This window comes from Myotis brandtii, unplaced genomic scaffold (genome assembly GCF_000412655.1).
Source record: "Myotis brandtii unplaced genomic scaffold, ASM41265v1 scaffold120, whole genome shotgun sequence".
Classification (NCBI taxonomy): Eukaryota; Metazoa; Chordata; class Mammalia; order Chiroptera; family Vespertilionidae; genus Myotis; species Myotis brandtii.
In genome coordinates, this window is record NW_005354174.1 from 6,076,391 (window position 1) to 6,081,451 (window position 5,061).

Here is a 5,061-nt window from a genome sequence, read left to right on the forward strand (position 1 = left end):
CCACCTGCGCCGGCCCGGGTTTTCTCTCCTTCCCGCCCCGCCCCCGCCCCGCCCTCGCGTGCGCTCTCTCTCCCTCGCTCCGTCTCCCCGGGTTCATTCACAGTATTTGCGCGCAGGAAGCCGCGGCACCGCTTCCCTGGGAGCACGGACGCAAACCACGTTTCCAGCTACCTCGCTCACCAACCCCGGACGCCGGCCGGTCCTTAGCCGGCCCTGGGGACCTTTAACGTGCGGAGTGAGTGTGAGTGTGTGTCTGTGTCCCTCCTTTCCTCGCGCACGGATCAGTGCCTTCACCTGGCGATGAGTGTAGAGGAGCGCGTGTGGGAGTGTGCAGGTCTGATTTCCAGAAACCCCAGACATCAGTCACAGCTGGGAGGCATTGCCAGCCCAGCCAGGCCGCTGCCACTCTCCTCCCGGGGCTCCTGGCGGGGCTAGGGAGCGCCCAGACTTGGGGATTGAGGCAGAAGGGAGGGGTCAGCCAGAGGTCCCCTGGGAAGAGCTCCCTGCTTCATAGGGCGCTGGCGACGCTGTGATTGAGGCGGAGTGCTCCCCCATGACCACAATTCTGACGGCATGTTACTGTGAAGCCAGGAACACCTGGGTGGTACTGGCCTCAAACGTCCCAGCCCCTGAGCCGTTTCCCTCTTCTTTCCCAGCTCACTCTTCAGCACCTTTATTTCCTTGTGCCTTTCGCTCTACTCGAGCTTAACTGGCTCTCCCTCCCCGCCTCCCCTTTATTGCCAGTCTCTGCCTCAAGCCCGGCTGGCTTCACTTAATTGCCTTTGCTGCTGGCATGATCTCAACCTGGACACGTTCCCTTCCCCTCGGAGCCAGTTCAGGCTCCTCCTCCTTCGAAAGCCCGCTCCAAGCTCTCCTCCAGAGGCCCTGAGACCAGCCCCTGGAAGTCCAGCATCCCTTTCCTTCGGGGCCCGCCCCCCCCCCCAAGCTCACGCTGGCATCCCTGATGGCTTTCCTGAGGGATTGGACACCGAACCCCTAGGCAAGTGGAAGAGGAATATGGAGCGCTGCTGTTCTTCTTGCAAGATGCAGCTGAAATTTCACCTCCTTTGTGGGACCTTCCCGGGCCCCACTATCCAGAGGAAAATCAGTGACCCTCTGGCATTGCTCTGGTCGAATGGGCAACCCAGAGTACCTGTTCCCCCCCCCCCACACACACACACACATACCACCCCTGGCAGCCCCCCGCTGGAATTGCTGGTCTCTCGGCCACAAGATTGTGAGCCGTTCTCACATCTGACGTATATGAGAAGGACTATTGATGAGTGAGACGTGTTTCTTGCCCCCTGGAAAATTACAGTCTGGTTTGGGGACATAAATAAAAGGGGGGGAAATTCCAAGGACCAGACTGGCCGCATTAATTAGCATTTGCTGGCCTCCTTCTTCTGCCTTTGGGATGTCTGTTCTGCTTCCTCAAAGTCTCAAAGGGCAGGAGTCATCACCTCTAAGTACCTCCACCCACCGCCGCCTGGTCCACCTGGTCGGGGTTCTGCACACAGCAGGCGCCCAGTGTGTGCCTGCAGGCATGCAGCAGGCGTGAGAGGGCTCGCTGTGGCTCAGAGCAGGCTGCCCCTCTGTCCCTGATATCCACAGGGTAGATTCTGGGGTCTGTTCTCAGAAGCTCCCAGGAGGGTGCATCTCAAGCTTCTTTCCTTTTCTCTTTCGTTTTTTCTTTCTCCTCCTCTTCCTTCTCTTCCCCTCCCCTTCCTTCTTCCTCTCCTCCTCCTCCTCCTCCTTCAAGAAACAAATCATTGCTTCATATTAAATCTTAAACAGGTCTCCCAACAGTTAGCCTTGTAGGTAAGAGCTGGCATTGCTCTGGTCGAATGGGCAACCCAGAGTACCTGTGCCCCCCCCCGCCACACACACACACATACTACCCCTGGCAGCCCCAAAGCACCTCTGTGGATCCCAGGGTCCCATGAAACTTGGTGTGAAAACCCCGACATTCTGAGACAGCTCCTGGGTCACTTGGAGATGACATGGGGTGGTAGGGCCCTCCTCCAAGCAACAGATCCTCACGTTAATCCCAGGGAGACACCAGAAATCTTCATGCATCAGTCCTGTTAGCCACTCTCAAAGGAGCATGTGTGAGAGTTGAGAGAGCAGTGGACTAGCAGCCAAGACCGTCGCCATGTCATGCTGGCTCCAAGACTAACTAGCAGGGTGATCTTGGACAAGCCGGAACCACTTGGGAGAAAGACACTTCCCCAGTCCCCACTTCAGAGTTGTTTTGAGGGTCAAATAAGTAAGTAGCCTTGCACAGGGCATACACTTAGTGACCGTTGTGGAACGAGCAGTAAATGCTCCTTTTTCTACCTTCTCTTGGAAACAATGCGTCAGACACCTTATAGGGATGGCGAACCTATGACACGCGTGTCAGAGGTGACACTCGAACTCATTTTTTTGGTTGATTTTTCTTTGTTAAATGGCATTTAAATATATAAAATAAATATAAAAAATATAAATCTTTGTTTTACTATGGTTGCAAATATCAAAAAATTTCTATATGTGACACGGCACCAGAGTTAAGTTAGGGTTTTTCAAAATGCTGACACGCCGAGCTCAAAAGGTTCGCCATCACTGTTATAAGGGATGGCTGTTAGGTTTTCTGTTAATTCTCACCATTCTCCCCCTTCCAACACCTGGACAGTCCAAGGCACAGAGAAATCGAGTAACCTGCTCAATTCAATGCCTCCATCTGCAAGACCCCAGCTTGATGACTTCAAGGCCAAACACGAACCCGCCTCTTGGTCGCGTTGACCGCCGTGTTATGATGACCCCTTAATTCCGGGGGTGGGGACTCCCGTGGGGGCTTGGTGGTTCGCCTTTCTTTCTGTGGACACCCAACTGGCACCCATGCTGAGTCCTGAGACTGTGGAGTTAAATGAGGACCTGACCGCGGGTGAAGGGAGCTGGGGCAAACTCAGGACTGTCTGCGACCATTCATCATGCCTGGGTGAGCACAATTTAAATCTGGAAATTTCTGCTCAGCCGGATTAGAGAACTCTAAATGGCAGTATTTAGCTGCTGCCTGAGGTCCCTGGAGCTTCTCCCATGTGACATTTCCAGATCTGAGCGAGGGATGTGCCCTTTGCTTGCTCCGGGGGAGGCTCGGCTCTGGGCTGGCCTTGTTCTGGAGATGCTGGACACTTGGCATCCTCCCCCAGGGAGCTGCTCAGTATAAGTTTTACTGTTGGGCAGGGGGGGGGGGAGTTGGCATCATACATGTTATTACCTCTCTGGACAGCTGAGGAGGTGGGGATATTTGGACCTGTCCTCCAAGCCTGTCTTTTTTCCAACACAAAGTGGTTTCTGCCCCCTCATGGGGCCATTGGGGTAATTACCACAATTCTTCCCTTTCCTTTGGCTGTGAAGACAGAGCTGTAATGAGCTCAGAAACCCTCCGACCATCCCAACTCCAGGGTGAAGCGGCCAGGCAGCTGTGGTGGGAGAGGAATACAGTATTAGGCTGCTCATGCTGCGGAACGTGCATGTCAACGCTGCGAGCAGGCTGCATTTGCAGTCACAGGGGGAAGGCAGGGAGAGGCCCCCCCGCCAGCCAGGGAACGCGTCGCTTTCTGCCGCGGCTTCGAAAGCCTTTGCGAAAAGCTCGGTTCCCCGCTTTGTCCTCCAGAAACAATGGCCTCTCCTGGCCACTTTCTGTGATATCTCATTTCCATGCCCAAGGCAAATGGTTCTGCCGATTTCAGAAGCTTAGTAGGGGGATTTGGGGAGCTTGGGAGAGATTGCGTGTGAAGAGACATAAAGAGTGATTTTGAGTTTTGATAGCTAAGGGCTGGGGATGAGTCTTAGATGGTTCCAGGGCTCGGCTCAGTGTAGAGCCTTATCTGCGACCCGTCTGAGCTGCTCGGAGTCCAAGAAGAATGCCTCGGACCCGGTGCTGACTGCCTCCCCCATCGGATTCCGCGCACCGCAGGAATGACGGCCTTCTCTCTCCTGTATCTCAGTAGGGAGCGTGCACACCAGAAAATGCCGCTTAGCTTTCTGTGTCCAAGTTTATTCCATCTCATTTGCTTATCACTTACTCCCATTCGAGGTGATTGGAGCTGGACACGCAGCGTTCTTTTTCAGCTCTGCCACCAAAAAGCAGTGGCGCGCTCTCCCGGGGTCCCCACGCCAGGCCAGGCCCTAGAAGTGCAGAGGGAAACGAGGCAGCATTTAATGAGTGCCTTCTGAGTGCCGGGTCTCTGAATCATGGCAACAGCTATACAAGGTGGACGACTTTACTCCCACTCTGCAGGAGATAAACCTGCAGCTGAACAGAGTAAGGGCAGGAGCTGGGGTTTGAACCCGGGCGCTGTCAGCTGCTGCACTGCTGCACCTCACTCCCTGGAGCGCGCAGAGGCTCAGGGTCTTCCGAGTCTCTTCCCACATCTGCTTCCTCCCCCAGTCCTCCTGCATGTACTTACCCAGATGAAATCAGGTTCAAATGACTGTCAAAGTCACACGGGGGTGGAGAGGTTAGCAAAAGGCTGCACCTGCCACCCAGGTGGGGTGACGCAGGCTCCCGTTTCCTGGGAAGGTAGGGAGGGCCGGGCTGATGGCAGGTGCTGGAAGCCACCAGCCTGAGGAGTCATCTTCCTCTCCCTCCTGGCACCTCAGTGCCTGTCCTGGTGCTGGCCGGAGAGGAGGAGAGGGCCAGCCCTGATCCCAGGCCGGTGGCTTCTTGGAGACAGCTCTGGCCTCCAGCTGCCACCCTCTCTGGGCCTTTTCTGATTTACTGTGATCGGAGGAGAACGCAGCCCTCCAAGCAGGGAACCACACATTGTCTTGTGCGTGGAGTCTGTGTGGCTTATGGAAGATCTGTGTGTCTCCAAAATGGATCCCATTAGGGCAGTGGTCGGCAAACTCATTAGTCAACAGAGCCAAATATCAACAGTACAACGATTGAAATTTCTTTTGAGAGCCAAATTTTTTAAACTTAAACTATATAGGTAGGTACATTGTTATGAACTTAATTAGGGTACTCCTAAGCTGGCCTTTGCTAAAAACGTCCTCAATCTGAGGGGTCGACCTCAG

At 54.7% G+C, this 5,061-nt stretch overlaps 1 long non-coding RNA gene across 2 annotated transcripts in view; it reads left to right on the forward strand.

Moving 5' to 3' along the window:
- Positions 1 to 117: 117 nt before the first annotated feature.
- The window catches only part of LOC106724614, a 6,696-nt gene continuing 1,752 nt past the window's right edge, over positions 118 to 5,061 (forward strand). The window contains exons 1-2 of one of the 2 annotated variants that reach the window (XR_001360462.1): positions 118 to 241; positions 2,672 to 2,977. This is a non-coding gene — a long non-coding RNA (uncharacterized LOC106724614). The remainder of the gene's footprint in view (positions 242 to 2,671; positions 2,978 to 5,061) is intronic. The other variant, XR_001360463.1, reaches the window with a different exon arrangement.